We start from the raw sequence: 20,782 nt of genomic DNA, 5'->3' as shown, positions 1-20,782 counted from the left end.
TGTGAGAGAGTCGGGATCCCTGTGCCCCACAGGACATTTCTTAGGGGGAAACTGCCCTCCTCCCCAGGCGGCTCCCCCTCATAATCTTTGTTCCAGGAGCTTTGTGTGAAAGGGAGACGCTTTGTCCTGACAAGTCAGCTCATGTTCTGTACTCTGTTCTTTGGAAAATTAATATTACACTGTCACATGATCACCCCTTAGTGGCCCAGATGTTATTTCAGAATTCAGAATTAGTTTTAGCCAGGAAGACTTTGAACCTTTGCTGGTGCGAGGGTGAAGTGAGTTTAGAGAAGGGGAGAGCGTATTTTGAAAGTCAGAGGCCGATGAAACAACAGCAAAGCCTCACTTATAATAAGGTGGGACGCAGTCCCCTGCCTGAAGGAAGAGAGGCACGTGGTGTAATTCTTACTTTCTCAGGACTTAGAGGTTTCTGGATTGGCCAATTATTGAAGTCCGAGCTGCTTCAGAGAGAGTCTCGGTGACAGACCTATATTTTGAATAATATGCATCTAAAACAAAGAGTGATAAACCTCTAAAACAGATTCCCTGCTGCACAAGCTCACAAAAGCCCAGCCCTATCTTTTAAGCTTTGGACCTTCTAGTTAGGTGCAGGGCAATCCCTTGATACGGACCTCAGATACTTCATTCTTGGACCACTGGGAAAGTAAAGACCAAGAGGATTCATGGAGTAGGTAACCCTCAAAAAGCAGTGCCTCCTATTAAATTCTACGTAACCACAACACCAGCTCGCTGTTCCCTGATCAGGCATACAGCCAGATTTGTTTAAGTCTCCTGAAATAACTTCCTGGTCTGATCAACCTTGCCAACCCTTTAACGGCCAGCTCAAACCCCATTATCACTTCTCTCATGAGGACATTGTCAATGACCTCTCTCTGGCCACAGCCCACAGTTTTAAGCTACCCTACTTCCTCCTTTGCAGCCAGAATCGAATTCAAGGCTCCCCATTCCCCAGCCTTGTTCTCGGGCTATAATTTTTTAAAGCCTTGTTCTCGGTCTACAATTGTTTTTAAGCTTATTTTATTTTATTTTATTTTATCTTATTTTAGAGAGACAGAGACAGTGCGAGTGGGGGAGGGGCAGAGAGGGGGGGTGGGGAAAGAGAGAATCTCAAGCAGGGTCCCCACTGTCAGTGCAGAGCCTGAAGCGGGGCTCGAACCCACGAAGCCGTGAGATCATGACCTAAGCTGAACCCAAGAGTCAGGCGCTTAACCGACTGAGCTGCCCAGGTGCCCCTCTTGGTCTATAATTTGAAGCTGTTTACTTCTTCTCTCTTTCTCTTCTTCTTAGCTTGTTTCTCATCTCTGGGGCTCTGGTTCTTGTGTCTCTTCCCCTGTATCTAGCTTCACACCTGTCCCCTGGATCTGATACTGATTTGGCTTCTCTGGAAATGACCAGAGTTCTCTTCTTTGGCTCTAGTATTGGCACTTGCCTTTTGGATTTTATCTGCTAATGGAAGATCTGGGTATGTCCCCTGACTCATCACCCCAATGCTGAGACCTATGATCAGCTGGTCTCTGGTTCTGTCCAAAGGAAACTGGACAACCATAGCAAGTAAGGATCTTTTTCCCTATGACTAAATGCCTTTCTGGGGTGGGCAGTGAGGCAGAGCACAGGTCATAGAACAGGCAAGGCCTATACTCATAGCAGTTAGATGTACCGGAATTTGAATTCCAGCTTGCTCTTGGTTTCATTTACTTACGATACCAACTTGGGCCAGTAAGGAACCTCTCTGAGTCTCAGTTTCTTCATTTCTAATGAAGTGGGGATAGTAACAATAGTACCTACTTGGCAGGATTGATGTGAAGATTAACTGAGCAGTAGAGTGGAACTTTGAAATACTAACTAAATCTTTTTGGACCTCTACAAACTCTTCTACCTGGTCCTAAGGTGGTGTGTGTGTGTGTGTGTGTGTGTGTGTGTGATGATGATGAATCTTCAGGGAGCCTTGAGGATTGGTGTGTCAGCACAGCACCTGGCACAAGGCAGACAACAATGTTACCCTAAAATGGAAAACCAATAGAGGATTGAGAATCAACAGATGGAGGACCAGTCCTTCCAGCTCAGAAAAGCAGGTTGCAGCCAAGGGCAGTTGCTCATGCTTACTTTACAGATTTTCCAGGATTTAAGTCTGCTGAGCTCGAGACTCAGATTTACAGAGGAGAAGTTGGTTTGTTATACCTGAGTGGAAGAACCTAGCCTTTAGATGGATCTAAGGACACATTGGTGAGGCCCAAATTTTCTAGATGCTGTTTGTTTCTGAACGCTGGGACATGCCATCTTTACTGTTAGCATCCTTCCAAACCCAGGTTTTCCCTGAGGTTTGAGCAGAGCTCCTGACTGAAAGACCCAAACAACTTAAAGTTTGTGTCTGCACTAGTGGTCCTCAAATTAAGGCCTAGGGGCCACATCCAGCCCACTGACAGTACTTGTAAATAAAACTGCATTAGAGCACAGCCACACCATTCATTTGTACGTTGTCTATGGCTGCTTTCTCAATATAATGGCAGAGTTGAGTAGTAGTGACAGAGACCAAAGAGCCTACAAAGCCTGAAACACTTGCTATCCGGCCCTTAGAAAATATTTGCTGACCCCTGCTCTGCATCATACATGTTAAGACCTCAAAATGTCCACATATAACGATGTATCCTCTTTTCTGTTTCCCACTCTAAATTTTATCTCTGTTACAAGAAGTACGATCTTGAGGGCAAAGACAATTCATCCATTTCTTTTCTTTTTAAGTTTATTTATTTATTTTGAGAGAGAGTGCGAGTGGGAGAGGGGCAGAGAGAGAAGGAGAGCAAGAATCCTCAACAGGCTCCACGCCACCAGCACAGAGCCCAATGTGGGGCTCGAACTCACGAACTGTGAGATCACGACCTAGGCTGAGATCAAGAGTCAGATGCTTAACCTACTGAGCCACCCAGGTACCCTTCCTATAGATACTTCTTAATAAGCCACTCAAGGCCTTCCAGTCAGGCACCAACTCCTCCTGCAACCTGAAACCCCTTCAGTTTCCTGCATTTCCTCACCTTTCTAGTTTAGGCAAGTCAATGAATCTTCCTGCCTTTCCCTGAGTACATCTCTCTCTACCCAGCTGACTTCTCTCCTATTATCTCAGGCTCCTTATCTCTCACTATGTCTTTCCTGATATTCCAGTCAGAAAGCATCTCTGCCTTTTTTTGAACTCTGTCAATGGACTTTATCTGGTTCCTGAGTGACATAGAGACTGCTTCATTCTTTAGATACTGAGTGTCCCCAAACAAGCAGTTAGAGCTTGGAGGGCAGGCACTGTGTCTTGTGGAGTTGTCTATTGTCTCCCCCCTTCCTTCCTTCACAAACTATTGCCTTCTTAGCGGAGGCTGCCGTGGGGGTGGGTAGGTCCTGGCTGACCATCATACAAATTTGGACTTCCCTGCTTATGTAAAATAGTGCCCACGAGAATCGGTTTGCATGTTGTTGCTTTGCATGGTGGGGGAGGGTCATTCCAAGAGGAAGTTTAGTGCACGGAGGTAGAGAGGATGGCGTGATGTTTGCTGCCAAAGCTGGGCCCAGGGATTTGTTTGGGCTCTGGGGAGAGAAGGAGCTGTTGCAAAAGCAGAGGGAGCAGATTCTTTTGTAGCTCACAGCGCATTAACCATACTGCTCTGGGGCCAGATGATGATGTGGCATGGAGTTCAGGATCCCTCTCCTCATTTCTTTATAAATGCAGCATGGTTGTTAAAGGAAGGACCAAGGAAGGACTAAAAGAAATACACTTTTTTTTTTAATTTGTTTTTTGTTTTTTGGGTTTTTTTTTCCTGAAGGTTTTCAGCTTTAAGAGAACTGGTAGATAGCACCCTAGCCTAGGGTTCAGATTTTCACCAAAGTCTTCTTTGATGGAGCCTATAAATTTTCTTTATTTTTCAGATATGATGAGGCCAACAGATCAGGAGACAACTGCTGTTGGAAAGATGGCTTATTACTTATAGTTTCTGAAAGGAGCGGCCATGGCATGTCCCACAGGGCCACTGGGAAAGCACTAGAGTCAGTTAGGAGGCAGAGGGAGAGGTGGGAAAGGAGAGAAAGAGCCTTTATTGTGGTTTCCATGGGAAGGAATAGTGAGGCAGGGCCAGATGATTTAAGACTATCAAGTCTGAATAATTTTAGCTAGTGCTGGGGTGTCGGGGCTATCTCTAGTTGCCTGGTACCTGGCCCTGGGGTGACTGGGGTAGGGGGATCATGACCCCCAGTGTGAGAGCCCAATAAAGGAGGGAGTGGGGTACGGGTTCTGAATGGGTTGGTTTGCATATGCATGCTTATAGGTTTGCATAAGGCGTGCTTATAGGTGAGTCCTTTACTATCTTTAGGAACTGGCAGGCCCTAGAAGGGCAGTCCTTCCATGCTCAGCAAGATGCCAAGATGTCAAAGCATCAGAAAATCAAGGATAATGGTCTCAACAATCACGGTTATGGTTAAGGACTGTGTTAGTTTGCTATAATAAAATATCACAGACGGGGTGGCTGAAACAACAGAAATGTATTTTCTCACAGTTCTGAGGGCTGGAACTCCAAGATCAAGGTGTTGGCAGGGTTGATTTTATTCTGAAGACTCCTTGGCTTGCACATGGCTGCCTTCTCACTGTGTCCTCACGTGGTCTCTTCTCTCCATATCCCTGGTGTCTCCTTACGTGTCCCACTTTCCTCTTATAAGGACATCAATCAAACTGGATTAGGGATGACCCTAATGGCCTCATTTTAAATTAATCACCTCTTTAAACACCCTATCTCCAAATACAGTCACATTCTGAGGTACTGTGGCTTAGGTCTCTGACATACGAATTGTGGAGGCTTCAACAATTCTGTCCATGACAGGAGCATTGCTCAAGTAGCCTGTGGGATTGTTGGAGCCGAAGGACATCAGAGGGCTGTCAGTGAGGAGACCCTTGAGGAGGACCCCCTGAGACTAAAGGGCATGGGCTTGGGAGAGGGAGACACATGTGAGGACTATGAACCAAGGAAATTTGAGGAAACATGTAAGTATTATTTAGCTCTATGAGCTTTGGGAGTCCTAACGAATTTGTAGTACTCACACAGTTGCACTGTGAAAAGATTATCAACAAATCCATATGGAAACAAAATTCCATCAATATCAAAAGCCAATGTCCACAACCCCAGGGAGTCAATCCCTCTTTAAAGAGCACAGCAAAAAACAAACAAACAAACACAAAAAAGAGCACAGCAATCAGGGGCGCCTGGGTGGCTCAGCTGGTTAAGCATCCAACTTCGGCTCAGGTCATGATCTCACGGTTTGTGAGTTGGAGCCCCGCGTCGGGCTCTGGGCTTGCAGCTCAGAGCCTGGAGCCTGCTTCCGATTCTGTGTCTCCCTCTCTCTGCCCCTCCCTTGCTTGTGTTTTGTCTCTCCCTCTCTCTCAAAAATAAATAGACATTAAAAAGAAAAAAAAGAGCACAGCAAAAACATTTACTTGTAAGAACAGTTAATGTCCTGACAATACAGAATCTGGGTCTGCTTTTTGACAACAAAATTTCACGCAAATCTCCCAGGAAAAAGTATTGTCAACCGACTTGAATGTCCGAAAGAAAGAACGCGGTGTCCAGTTTTTAAAAGTTCACTGGAGAACAAATTGGTCATTTAACTTCCTTCTTCTATCTCCTTCTTGTGAGAGTCTGGTACAAGCTACCTTGCCCCTTTTTCTAGCTTGTGCCTGTGCGTGCGCGTGTGTATATATATATGTGTATATATATATATATATATATATATATATATAAGTGTGTATATATACATACACATGTATATATGTGTATATACACATGTATATATACATACACACACACACACACACACACACACATATATATATATATATACATGCACGCACACACACACACACACACACCTTTTCTCCTCACACCCTCAACATCCACTCTTCTAGCCAGCCAGATTTCTTCCCTCACTAACTACCATGCAGGGCTCTGCAGAAACCTTTCTATTCCTTCTGCTGTCTGCTTGAGATGCAGGTTGGAAACAGCTGGCAAGAGCCAGGGTACTTGCCTCTCTACTCTTCTGCATGCCTGCTCCTTCGCACAGGAAGCATAACACCTTTATTCCTAGAAGACTCTCCTTACCTGAAAAAAATAAAAATAAAAAAAAGAGCATGGATCAGGAACTCTGGCCCCAGCTTTTAAGGAGGCGGGGCCCCGGATGTGTTTGTTGATTACCACAGTGTTTTCGGCATTATCAAAATTAACCAACCTGCAGGCCTGGTGGGGGCAGGTTTAGACTACACGCTCTGAAAGGCTCTGTATCGATCAAAGGTGTTGGTTGCAGGCAGGCAAAAAGAGGATTTCCTCCGTTGAAAGATATCAAGAAGTGGTCCACAGAGTTGACCAGAAGTGGGTCGAAGGTGGCAGGGTGGGGAACAAACCTTGGGGGACAGGTAGGATCTGAGGGGCTCCAGAAACTGTCGCAGGAACACTTTGGCTAGGGTGCTCCTTCTCTGGCTGAATGCCACCCCACAGCGGGACACGACTACAAGAACGGCCACCAATGGATATCGTCGTGTGCAGGTGAACACCAGCAGTTCCTATGCTTTTGCACTACGCTCTGCAGACTCAAAGTGCCAAGAGGCATCATCTGATTGTTTAGGAGAGTCTAGTCCCCTTGCACGAATCCTTACCGCTGGTGGCAAGAGAAATGGAGGATGACCCCCCACCTCTAATTTTAGATAAATGAGGGGAACCGTGCCCTGTAATGACAGGCGTATTGATGGATTCCTCCAAAATAAGAAGGGACGTTGAATGTTGAAATAAAAAAAATTTGATCAATGTGCACCACAGTTATGATTGCACCTAGGAACATTAGAAAGCTGTGTCAATAAAAAGAACATTGAATCTAGAATTTTGTCTGTGCACCAGCTCCCTGGTTGATGAGGCAAAAATTGCTACCCATCCACTGAAAATCTGTGCTCTTGTTTTCATACAATAGAACTCTCAAAGGGATGTGACTTCCGATCTAGGGACTATATTTCCAAACATTGTTTACAATGAAGCACAATCAAGTGACCCAGTTACAGTGAGTAGACTGTGTAAGTTATACAGCCTCAGTTTATAAACATTCTCCACTAGTGATTCTCCATGCTCTTTCCCTCCCTGGCTGTGTACAATGAAGATGGCTTTTGTGTTAAAGATGACAGAACCTGTGGGGCGCCTGTGGGGCTCAGTCGGTTAAGCGTCTGACTTTGCCTCAGGTCACGATCTCACAGTTCGTGAGTTTGAGCCCTGCGTCCAGCTCTGTGCCGCCAGCTGGGAGCCTGGAGCCTGCTTTGGATTCTGTGTCTCCCTCTCTCTCTGCCCCTCCCCCGCTCACATTCTGTCTCTCTCAAAAATAAGGAAACATTAAAAAAAATTGAAAACGATGACAGATCCTCTGACAACTTGGCCCCTAAATGACTTCAAGGTGGAAGGTTCCCTCGCTAACCTATTCATCTGTCCAGTGATTTTACATGAACAAGAAATAAGTTTTGTCTGGGTTTGGGTCATAATACATTGTTAGTACTAATACACATAACTTGTTTCTCTGTCTGTCCTACGTGAGACATAGAATGAACACAGGCTTTAGAACGAGACAGACCTAAGTTCAAATCCATGCTCCACTAATTAATTTCCTGGGAGCCTTTTCTTAGTCCCTGTTTTATAAAATGAGGTTAACAGTGTCTATCACAAAGGGTAGATGTAAGGATTAAATGAAATGTCGAAAGCAAAATTGCTAGCATGGTGATCTGCACACAGTAGGTACTTTGCAGGTGGTACTGTGAGCCGAATATGGTGCATATGGTAGGAAGAGATGTATAAACTGGAAATTAGGAGACTAGTGTCACTCCGGGACTGCTGCTCTCTGTGTAACCTTGGGGACATCCTTTCACCTCCCTGAACCTTTCTTTGCTTATCTATAAAGCAATGACGTTAAATGACACCTGGGGTTTTCACACTGCTCCCTATGGAAACTCTTGGTTTTGCAACATTGCTCAGGGACCCTTCCAGGAGGAGTTGAATAGAGCCAAGCAGACTCTAGTCCCTGCCTCCCTTCCAAACAGAGAAGCTCTGATTTGGTTTTTTGACATACTGGATTTCCAGAAGAGAGTTTATGTGAACAGAAAATATCACTGCTTTTGTGAAATAATTAAATATATGTGTACTCCAAGGTCTTCAAAATCCTTCCCTACGCCCATACTCTGGGATCCTGGGAGGTCTGACAATGATGGCTTAGCCCACCAAGTCGTCTTGGGAGAGGTTTATCCTTCCTCCCCGGATCTGACCAGTTTGCAAGAAGCCAAGGGCCCCCTGTCATTCCCAAGACTGCCCAGGCATAAAAGTGCTCAGGTGGGGCAGAATCATGACTATGAATAAGAGCTAAAAATGCAACCAACAGGTACAGTGCCTGGCCCCGGGACCTAAGAGAAGGGTGGGTGCACACTGTTCTGGCTGGAGAATGCTGAAGTCAAGTACATGAGTGGGCACGCCCTTTCTGACCAGTAAACTGAGGATAAGAAAGAAGACAGGCTTATAGGCTCACAGAGCTCCACCAAGGAGAAAGTAGCTGGCCCCGGGGTCAGGGCCTCAGCATTCCAATATGGCTTTCTTTTCCAGCACACCATAAGAAGTGTGGCCTCTAACACACATACGCCACAGAAAGGGAGGTTGGCCAAAGGCTACATATTTTGCTAGCATTATGATTTTTCGGCCACTAAGTTCACAAGTATTTATTATGTTCAATGTGTTGGATGCAGTTTTAGCTGCTGGGGGTAAAGACAAATCCTTATATTCTACGTTCCAGGATGGGGAGACAACATAAATAACTGTTAAATAAAGGGGACCGATAATAAAGGGGGTGTTATTTTAGAGAATTAGAGAAGTTCTTTTGTTTCTTTTAATGTTTATTTTTATTAAAAAAATTTTTTTTACATTTATTTATTTTTGCGAGGCAGAGTGAGACAGAGCACAAGCAGGGGAGGGGCAGAGAGAGGAGACAGAGAATCCAAAGCAGGCTCCAGGCTCTGAGCTGTGAGCACAGAGCCCGAGGTGAGGCTGGAACCCACGAACTGTGAGATCGTGACCTGAGCCGAAGTCGGTCACCTAACCGACGGAGCCACCCAGGCGCCCCTTTTAATGGTTACTTTTGAGAGAGACAGAGAGTGCACATGAGCTTGCAAGTGGGGGAGGGGCAGAGAGAGGGACAGAGAGAACTCCAAGTAGGCTCCACGCCGTCAGTGCAGAGCCCTACCTGGGGCTTGATCTCATGAACCACAAGATCATGACCCCAGCTGAGATCAAGAGTCCAACACTGAACTAAGTGAGCTGCCCAGGCACCCCAGAGAGGTTCTTTTGATGAGAGGTTGAGGTTTGGGCAGAGACAATGAAGGGAGTAGCCTCTCTGGGGACAAGTGGCTCAGGCAGGGGGCCAAGTAGCCCTAAAGGCAGTGCAGCCAGGAGAGCAGAGCACTGCCTGGGGTAAACAAGGAAGAGTGGCAGGAGCAGTGTCATGAGGTGGGAACCAAGGGGTTATGTCACTTCGAGCCCCGTGGTCCACGGAAAGGGATTTGGAATTTATTCTGGAGCCATTTAAAGATTGCGAGCCAAGGAGTGACTTCATTCTTAAAAGGGTCACCCTGGGCAATGCATCAGCTGCATCGAGGCAAAGGTGGAATGAGAGTGAGCAGTCGGGAGTAAAAGAATAACTTAGGTAGGACATGGTGGTGATGAAAATATGGCAACAGCAGTGGAGGGGTGCCCGGCGGTGGGGTTCCGATGCGTGCAGTGGGTGGAACAGTGATCTCAACCTAGTGACTGGGACGCGGCCACCACCTTCGTTCTTACTAGGCGTGCTTCTGCAATCCCATCCCCTTCCTCCACTCAGGAGAGAATCTTTCCTCTTGGGCAAAGAAAGGAGGAAAAAAAACAAAGGAAAGAGGCAGAACACAGGATTAGATAGGAGTAAGAACACAAAAAGTAGATATAAGGACAACAGAGGAACAAAAATAGAAGGGGCATGAAAACCAACAAAAGAAAAAAAAACCAAGAAGGAGAAAGAGATGCGCTCCATTCTTCCAGCTTTTTCTTCTGTTTCCTTCTCTGCTCAGAGCAGAAAAGTAAAAGAAAGGTCAATTGCCTCTACAGGCAAAGCCCTCTTGGAAAATACTGGTAACCGTTTTGTTTTCGGTGGACGTGTGCACAATGCCAGGCTGAAGGAGCAGAAATAAATTTCTGTCAAGAGAAATGAAAACCAGTGCTGGAAGGTGAGCCACATGCTTCGAGATCTAAATTCAACCCATCATCACTTCTGATAACACCCAAGTCCGTAATAAGTGCTGGCCCAGAACACTATTTTCCCTGCCATCTTCCAGAAAAGAAAAACCTCATTTCCAAAGAGACAGCAATTCCCCGTCTCTCCTAGGTCCCCTTCAAAACTGTAGAGCTCATTTTATGAACTGTTTCATGAAGTCACTGTACCCTTGGGGGTAACCAGAAACCATTGTTTTTACAAGGGGGAAGAAAAGCAACCGGACGTCCCATTGCGCTGGAGAATATAATCATATCCCCTTGCCAGCGTGGGTGAGAACATTCCCTGACCATTGTAGCTTTTGATACTGTCAGTGAAGGAAATGTTGGTCATAAATCCAGATGAAAGATTACAGGAGCCATTTCCACCTCAGAGCGTTGCAATGTGTTTAAGTGTTTAACATAATCTTAAAATGCAATAACCACCTTCCTCTAATTGAATCTTCAGTTCTCAGCTGTCAGCACAGATGCACTAAGTTGGTAAACGGCTAAAGGAAAAAATAAAGAAGCGGTTGTGCAGAGACCAAAGGTACTTTCATTTCTCTCGAAGCCAGGCTTAATCAACAGTTGCAAAGAGGCACACAGCAGTCTGTACGACATTTTACCGAAAGGAATTAAACTGAAAAAGAGTCTTTTCCCTTTAGAGGCTGCAAAGTTCCAACCGGGACATCTCATGTAATAGATCCGCTTCTCTACTGTGAGCATGCGATCTATTTATGCAACTTCCTTCAATAAATGAAAACCCAAAACAAGGGCAGGGCAAATCCAACGTTGTCAACTTCAATTGCTCTCAAATATTTTCTGCACTCTCTCCCTCTTTGTTCCTTATTCTCTCCATACCCTTCCCTTTTCTTGTCCGACCAAACCCCAAACTCCCAGAGGCATTTTCAGGTCGATCTACAAAGGGATGGTTGCTACAACATCTATGGCTTCAAGCCTGCTTTCACCTTCCACCAAAACTCAGTTAACAAGAGTTCTTTTCCAGCCTGAAATTTTGAATTAAGTTTTCTTGTCTTCACTTCCTCAGAGGGACAGGATGTTAACGGCTCATGGTCTACTAGGAAAAGCTTTGATCTGAGCTGAGGAGGAGGCTTTTGAAGACCAGTGGCCTGCATCAATTCTAAAAATTACAGAAGGTGGGGTCTTCTCCACTATTTGAACTAAGGTGTTCTCTCTGTCTGTCTGTCTCTCTCTCTTTCTCTCTCTCTCTCTCTCTCTCTCTCTCTCACACACACACACACACACACACACACACACACACACACAGAGTCTACTAGGAGAAAGCCTTTATCAGTAACTTTGACTCTGGAAACTAAGCAACTATCATTTCAGCAGGGATCTCCTTAGAAGTTCAAGGTCAATAGGCAGGTGGCTGCCTCTTACAAATTAAGTGTTGCAGTAGCTTCTTGTTTTTATCTCCTGGAGTAGAATCCAGCTGAGTACATTAGATGTAAGAACAAAGCCCAGAAACCATGGACTTTGAATCATCACTTCCTAGATAGCCCACTCTCATATCTCAGAAATCAACTGGTAACAACAGCTAAGCACTGTAGGGAAGCCATGGGAAAGAATCACTGATGACGTCAGAAGAAAGGGCTTCTGGGTGGCAGGTCAGCATTGGAAGAATAGAGCCATTTAATTACACTACAAATTAAATTGCATTTGATTGCATTAATTCATATAATGAGTAATACTAGACTCCCATTGCTTTTATCATCTTTTTAAAGATTTTTTATTTTTAAGTAATCTCTACACCCAGCATGGGGCTCGAACTTACAACCCTAAGACCAAGAGTTGTGTGCTCCACTGACTTAGCCAGCTAGGTGCCCCAGTTTTGAAATTTTTAAACATCTTACCCTTCCTCATCCTCCTCCCTACCTGCCTGAACTATTTTTTCTTAACTGAAGCATTCCTCAGGGACAAGAACATGTAAGGGACCCCCAGAGAGGTGAAAACCTCAAAAGACAAAAAATGGCATTATTGAAAATTAATATTCCACGTGAAAGGACACTTGCGGGAGATTATTTTGAAAATACCATCATTTAAATGTGGTTCCTTCACCATTTGAAAATAACACAAGTTTGTTTCAAAGTGAGGATACACCTCTTCACTGAAAAAAGCTAGCTCACTTTTGGGAGCAGCCAGTAAACATTATACGGTCTTTTTTCGCTGAAAAATACGTGGTTTCCATTTTTCTTCAGCAGCATTCTTTATTTTTTACTCAGATGTCAAATATATATTGATCATGTGCTGAGTTGAAGGCTAGTATGTTCAATAATGCAAAAAATGTATTTATAAATACATTTTTATTAACGTATAAAATGTAATATTTTATGTACTTTACTATGTATTATTCTATGTATAATATGTAATATACATGTGTATGTACTGTGTATAAATAAATATATAGATATTGGGATAACCCGACGGAAAGCTTAGAATAGTTACGCCTTTTGAACCACAAAGATATTAGGAGAGAATATAAATGTTTTCTACCAACTCAAGTATTTCCATGATACTTCTGGCAGGTATTGCTCATTGAGTGATCCAACCCTCATTCATACCTCTTTTCCTTGTCACTTTCTTGTCACTAGATACTTGGTTTCTCAGCTCCCCTTGCTGCTGGAGAGACAACTGGTCAAACTCTGCCCAGAAAGGCATAATGACAAACTTTCCGGGGAGATCAGAGCAAAGTTTTGTTTTTCCAGCAAAAGGCTAGATGGTGTTAGCACGATACCTTTTGTTTTTCTTCTTCCTTGAATGGTGGCTGTGATGCCTTGAAATACAGTAGCTATCTTGTCCCTCAAGAATGATGAACATGATGAAGAAGAGAAATAATAAAGATCAGAGCAGAAATAAACAATATAGAATCTAAAAAAACTGTAGAGCAGATCAACGAAACCAAGAGTTGGTTTTTTGAAAAAATAAACAAAATTGACACACCTCTAGCCAGGCTTCTCAAAAAGAAAAGGGAGATGACCCAAATAGATAAAATCATGAATGAAAATGGAATTATTACAACCAATCCCTCAGAGATACAAACAATTATCAGGGAATACTATGAAAAATTATATGCCAACAAATTGGACAACCTGGAAGAAATGGACAAATTCCTAAACACCCACACTCTTCCAAAACTCAATCAGGAGGAGATAGAAAGCTTGAACAGACCCATAACCAGCGAAGAAATTGAATCGGTTATCAAAAATCTCCCAACAAATAAGAGTCCAGGACCAGATGGCTTCCCAGGGGAGTTCTACCAGACGCTTAAAGCGGAGATAATGCCTATCCTTCTCAAGCTATTCCAAGAAATAGAAAGGGAAGGAAAACTTCCAGACTCATTCTATGAAGCCAGTATTACTTTAATTCCTAAACCAGACAAAGAATGATGAACATGAATGAGGAAGGCAATGCACTAAAATGGCAGAGCATAAAGCAAGAAAGGACCTGGGACCTGGGTCCTAGGTATTACTCAGCTGTCCCACCAACTATTTTCTTTCAGCATGCACCCAACAGCATTCTTGACTGACATGAAGTCTATAAGCCCTAGACAGACACTGAAATGTAACAAAAACTCAAGAGCCAAGGTGAATACAAGTAATGGCAAGAAGGGAAGTGACAGATAAGAGGACAGGAAAAGTAGTCAAGCATTGTCTAACCCAAAAGGGCCTGAGGGAATCTCATAGCACTTTGATTTGACCTTCTTTTAAGAGTTAAAATAAGATTGGAGAAAAGAGTCTTTGAAATACTGCACCTTACCAATGGGAACAATCTGAGAAATTAGCCGAGTAGTTTATTTATTTATTATTCATTTATTTATTTATTAAAAAATATTTTTTAATGCTTATTTATTTTTGAGAGAGAGAGAGAGAGACAACAGGAGAAGGGCAGAGAGAGAGGAAGACACAGAATCTCAACCAGGCTCCCGGCTCTAAGCTGTCAGCACAGAGCCTGATGTGGGGCTCAAACCTATGGACCGGACCATGAGATCATGACCTGAGTTGAAGTCGGACACTTGACTGACTGAGCCACCCAGGCGCCCCTAAATTAGCCAAGTAGTTTAAAAGCAGAACCAAAAACAAGCCTGATGAACCACTATTCGGAAAGTTGCTTAGAGGAGAATGGGGAAAACAGGAATAGAGAGCAGAAAGGAGGGAGGAAGAGAAGAAGAAGGGATCGTCTTTGTCACATCACAGGCCCCCAGCTGGAGAGATGCCTGCTACTGGGTAGATGTTGGTGCCTCACCTATATCCACTTTTTGTGCATACTACATTTTTTCCTGCACACAGACTCCCAGGGTGCTTTCACTCACAACCGTCAGAACCTGGGTCTCTTGGTCAGAGGACTGTCCTTAGTTCCAGACCTCCCTTTGGAGGTCTGATGGGCACACAGGAGGTCTCATGGGCACAAGGGTATATGTACTTCAGCTCCCTCCTCTCTGAGACAACTACCTTCTCCAGGGTTCTCCTGCAGCTATGAAGCAGTCCTTGGTGATGGTGCTTGATACTCCCCTGCTGACCAGCTTCCTTCTATTCCCCTTCAAACCTCCCCACCGCCTTCCTGTTTCATCCCAGGAATTCTTCCTAATAAAGCACTTTCATGCAAATCTTGGTCCCTGGATCTGCTTGTAGTGACCGCTACCTAAAACCTCTTTTCTGTGGGTTATAAATAAAATTGCTCACCTGAGGCCAGAAGAGCAAAAAAGCAAAAGAAGTTAGGCAGACAGCGGGTCAAAAAAGAAAATGGGAAGAGTTTTGCCAAAAGTCAGAAATATGAGCCATAGTTCTCTGGGCCACGGTCGCTAGAGTGAGGCAGCGGTATTTTCCACAAAAGTACAAAACAAATTTGATATCCTTGCTAAACATTAAGCCATTTGTAACACTTGACCACCTAAATCTCATATTGCTTATAGTTAGTAAGGGGGGCTGGGCAGCAAAGAAGGGAGACTGGGAAACTACCACAGCACAGCTGGGACGTGTTCCTCAGCCTGGCCCTGGCCCTCTTCCTTCCAAGGAGAAATGGAGAGGAGATGCGGAGCTCTCTCTCTTTCTTGGTTTATGAATTTTCCCATCCTAGGTGCGTGACTAGTTGCCGGGTTGAATTACACAGTGGTGTTATCTTTCCTGTTGAGCAGCTAGTCTCTACTGACTTCAGCTCCAACCTCACACAAGAAAACCAGACCATGGCTCAGACTACCTGGCGATTCATGTATCTCCATGCCTCACCCTGGGTGCTGCCTTTTGGGTAATTTTAGCTAGAAGATACCAGTCATTCATCACGGAGCCAACTGGGTTACATCAGACAACTAAAGGTTCAGCTTCTGAGGCTCTGGGAGGACTGGATTTCACATAAAGATGAAAACTTTTTCTTCTTCTCCTTCTTCTCCTTAGTCTCCTCCTTCTCCTTCTCCTTCTCCTTCTTCATTTTTAATTAAATAAAGAATCTGAGAACCAACGGACCAAGGGAAATAGGAAACTATTGTATACAACGTGAATATCAGTGTGTCTAACAGGTTCATTCTTAATTCACCACTCTAGAAAGAAAATATTATGCTTTCTTGACAAAAATGAACAGTTTCTAGAAAATGTTCACCTCAGAGTGAAGAATAGCACCTTTAGTAAGTCATAATGCTAACTGACCAAGTAGGTGTCACCAGAATTCGACATTCCCAAATTCAATGATAAATTGAATTTACTAAATTACTAAAATAAGAACCATATTTAGCATTTAAAAAAACGAGTAGAATGATTCAACAGAAAAGACATGAACTTGGACCTTTCTGTAAGGTTTTATCAAATGTACTTTTAGCCCAATGATGACAGTTTGTGATTAGTCCACAGATAAATTAATTTTAAAATGCATTATATTAAGGAGATAAGACCAGGTTGAGTAAGGTCAAAAGTTTACTTTTTATGGCCATAGTAGGTCACTTTACTTGTTGTACTTGTATTTTTTCGTGGAAGTGTAAAATGCCTAGAGCTTACATTTGCAGTTTGGTAGGTTTTGACAAATGTATATACCCACGTAACCATCACCAAATTAATGATTGAAAAAAATTTTTTGTGCCCCAGCAAGTGTCCCCTGTCCCTTTCCAGTGTGCCTCCAGCCTCCCAGGGTGACCTCTCTTGATTTCTATCATCTGTTTTCAGTCTTCATGTAAATTAATTGACCAATATGTTCTCTTTTGTGTCCGTCTTCTTTTCCTCGGCATAATGTAATTGTGATTCATCCACATTGCTGTATGGAACGATAATTTGTTCATTTTTCTTGCTCAGTAGTACTATCCGGTTGTACAAACTCGCTGCAATGTATTTTACCTATCCGCTTGTTGATGGACATTTGGGTTGTTTCCAGTATTTGGTTATTATGAGTAAGGTTGCTATGGACATGCTCATACAGGTTTTGGTGTTTTGTTTTGTTTTGTTTTCTTTTGTTTTGTTTTGTTTTGTTTTTGTAGACATGTTTTCAATTCTCTTGGGTAATATCTAGAAGTAGAATTTTTCATTGTAGGGTAGGATTGGCCTTCACTTTATAGGGAACTTCCAACGGTTTTCCCAAGCGGTTGGACTATCTCCCACTTCTCCCAGCAACACAGAAAGGTCCCAGTTGGCGCCACATCCTTGGCAAGATTTGGTAATGAAGATCTTTCCCAGTTTAGCTACAGAATGGATACTATGGATAGAAACCATTTTGAAATAACAAAACAGACTCGGATCTCAGCGACGGTCCATCCCAACTTGCCGTGAGCTCTTACCACGTTTGCGGTTTATGCCCGTATCACAGCCGTTGCACACAAACCAAAACACGAAGCTGCCTCGAGTGTTAATAAGCTGTGCATATGGCACTAGATAAGCCAGCGCGTCTGTTTCCCCAAACACTTCAATCGCATCTCCCAGCACGGGTAGGGTTTGAGGCCTGCGCCGCGCACCAAGCAGGCTCCGCTGCTCCGAGCTGATGGTCCGTCCCGCAGGGAGGACCCACGATCGCGAGGGGAGCCTGGTGGCCGGGTGCGTGGCTGCGAGCCACGCTGTCAGTCGTCTCCTGCAGGCATCTGCGTCCTCCCGGCCGGCCGCTTCAGCTGGGTCACGCCTTCCGCCCCTGGTCCTGCCTGCGGCAAGGATAGGCCCGCGGCCCTGGCGGTGCCTCTCTCTCCACCTGGAGCCCCCTCCGCGAACCCGGCCTCCAGCTCACACGCCGGCCTGCGCCCAGGCCCCTCGCACCGGAGGATCGCCCCCTTCCTTGTCCGGGGCCCCCTGCGGCTCCTCCGCCCGGGAGGTGCTCCGGCGCACCGTGCCCTGGCGCAGCGCCCCAGCTTCCCGGCATCGCGGCAAGTGGCCACCTCGGAGGACGTGACGCCGCCTCGAGTGACTGGTGCTTGGCTCGGGTGGCCACCGATGCGTAGCATTTCCCCGCCGCAGGAAATGACTCAGGAGCGGGTGTGAGACCACATTATGGACAACAGTGCAGGAGAAGGGGATTTTCTGGGAGCTTTCGGGAAGTAATTTTTTCTTGCTCTCATCAAAGCCCTCCTAGAAACCGCTTATCTCGTTCTGAATACAAAAGAGGGAGGCTGAAGGACTAGCGGCGGCCGTAAAGCGGAACGGACACACCAGGGCTTCACGGAAATAAACTGAGACAGACCTTGATGGCACTGCTAAGCCGAAGGAAAAAACAGCTTGAAACCTCATTTACCTCTGGACTCTGCTCAAGTGAGTCTTGACATTACCTGCATGGGTCAAGACACTTTGATCTCAAACCTAATAATGCCTGTGATCTACGGGAGGAACCAATGTGGAAACCAAGCTCACGTTCCATCCCTAGCGCCGGTCCTGGGCCAGTCCATAAAGCCACCTAAGTTTGCCTCTAGAGCAATCCAAGCATCTCTCACCTTTCTGCTGGTTTTCTATTGAAACTCTGCTTCCTTTCCTCTCTCTGCCACCCCTCCATCTGCTCTCATCTACTAGCCTTGTTTCTCCTTCTCCTCTCTCTTATTTGAAGCAAAGGAAAAATACTACTACTAATAATAATAATACTAGTAATAATAAACAAAGCAAAGTTCAAAGTGCACCAACTCAATGTACTCTCAGTTTGGAAAAAAAAAAGGGGGGGTGCGGATCCTGATTCACAGTAAAGTATTGGTGACTCATATATTTCCACGTAATAGAAGTAAAGCTACAACATAGTCCAACGATCCTGATAATGGTGGGGTTGCTAACACCGTCTATAGCAAATCAATGGGCGATGCCGCTCTTGAAGCCTTTTCCATTGACCTGTGAAAGCGGCTACCATTTACACCTCCACGGTTCATATGTCTACCACTCCACCTCCTGTAGTTTTCATTTTAGGCCTGTCCGATGGCAGCATCTGGAAGAAGGCCATGACATCCCCATCCTACTGAGATTGTAGGAGCTAAAAATAACAAAGGAAGTGAGCAATTGGAAAGCATCCCATCATTAAATATTCAGGAACCAGAGCGTATCTGATTGTGTCACCTCAGAAAGTCTCTGCCCTTCAGAGACTACAGGATCAGGGCTGGGTATGCCAGCGGGGTGAGATAAACACAGACAACTGTGTCCTTTACTTCTTACACTTGAACTGATCCACTTTTCCTACATTAGAATTTTAACTTCTTAACCCTCCAACATGTCCCCCATTCTCACATTTTGACCTCCACACGATTAGCCCCTAGTTTCCTTCTCCCTTTGTTTAGATGGTCCGGTTCCTTGGTCAACCAGGGTGTTACATGTTCACGTTCTTGGGATGGATGTGTGTCTTATAAAAATGTACAAAATTTGAAGCCTACTTACCTTCCAGGGTTATGGATCACCCAGTGAAGACCTCTTATCTCAGGAACTTTAGGACCTGGTCCTATCCATTTCTCTAGACTGAGCTGGCCTCGTGCTTTGGCCACATCCTTCTCCATTCTATCCACTCACTTTGGTTAGATTTCCAAATCCCCAGGGGTTCGTAAAGCCTGAAGGGGTTTGATTCCACATTAGCTACGTACCCAAAAGATTTCAGATCTCTTCACGTCTTCTTCAGCATCCAACACTACTGCCTCAGAGAAGACTCCTTTTTACCTCTGTTGTGTGCTTTGCATAAGCTATGGAACTAAGACCACGTGTCTTTGACCACGTGTGATTGGGCCACCTTCTTGGTGAGGAAATCTTCCTTACGGTGTACTAAAATCTCCCTCAAGCCTTTATAGCCACATAGAGTGAGCAGTCGCTGGGGACTGTGGTTTATCATAGCCTCGGAGTGAATGCAGCAGAACCAGCTGCAGGATGCTCCGGCATCTAGTTGATAATGGAAAATTCAGATCCGGGCAGATGGACGTCGTGCTTGGAGGAAATGCTATCACGTGACCAAAGTTCCTGCTCTGAGGAGAGAACATACAGATGTTCACATCCCCGAGAAGTCACGGTGCTTCCAAGTGGAGAGCGCAACACTTTATCGTCTCCCATCCTTCACAATCTTAAAGCCATAGCGCAGGCCACCGAAAGGAAACGAGGCTCGTGAGCGAGGAGAGAAGCTTTCTTGCTCTCTCTAAGCAATACGTTTCCTTTCTTTATACATTCGACAACCGTGGGGCCGGAGGAGAATGGTATTTGTTTAGTTCCTGTTTTAAAAAAATGTATCTGTTTAAAGTCCAGTTAGTTAACATACGGTATTATTTAGTTCTTATTCATAATGACCTTCACCTTTAGGTGAGGCAAATATGTCATTGTAACCTTACTGTGATTTCAACAGAACATTTCATACCTCCTAAAAGGTTTTGGTATTTAAACATATTTGAGGAAGAAAAAAATAAATTTCTCCCTCCCTTCCTTCCTACCAACCTTCCTTCCTTCCCTCCTTCCTTCCTGCTTTCCCTTGCTGCTTCCTTGTATCCTCAGCCAAGACTCCTTAGGTGGCACAGAAAGACTGGGGTTATTCTCCAAAGATAAAGTTCAATTGCACAAGCATCTGTTGGGATCTTACTCTGTACTGAGGCAGGTCCTGTACGCACATAAGAATGAACTTAACAGAAATATGCCCTTAAGAAACATGAAGTTTAAGGGGTGCCTGGATGGCTCAGTTGGTTAAACATCGACTCTTGGTTTGGGCTCAGGTCACAATCTCACAGTCTCACAGTCTGCGGGATCGAGCCCCACGTCAGGCTCTGCACTGACAGCACAGAGCCTGCTTGGGATTCTCTCTCTCCCTCTCTCTCTCTCTGCCCCTGCCCTCACTTGTCCTCTCTCTCTCTGTCAAAATAAAGAAACATTAAAGTTAAAAAAAAAAAAACACGTGAAGTTTAAGGACAAAAACAAATGGATCACAAATGACTGTAGTATAAAGGAGAGCAATAAAAATGTGACCACAGTGGCATGAGCACTCAAAGAGGGGAGACTGTCATGTAAGGCATGAGGTCTTGAAAGAAGGAGGGA

This window comes from Neofelis nebulosa, chromosome 5 (genome assembly GCF_028018385.1).
Source record: "Neofelis nebulosa isolate mNeoNeb1 chromosome 5, mNeoNeb1.pri, whole genome shotgun sequence".
Classification (NCBI taxonomy): domain Eukaryota; kingdom Metazoa; phylum Chordata; class Mammalia; order Carnivora; family Felidae; genus Neofelis; species Neofelis nebulosa.
Note: the sequence above shows the minus strand (reverse complement) of the source record.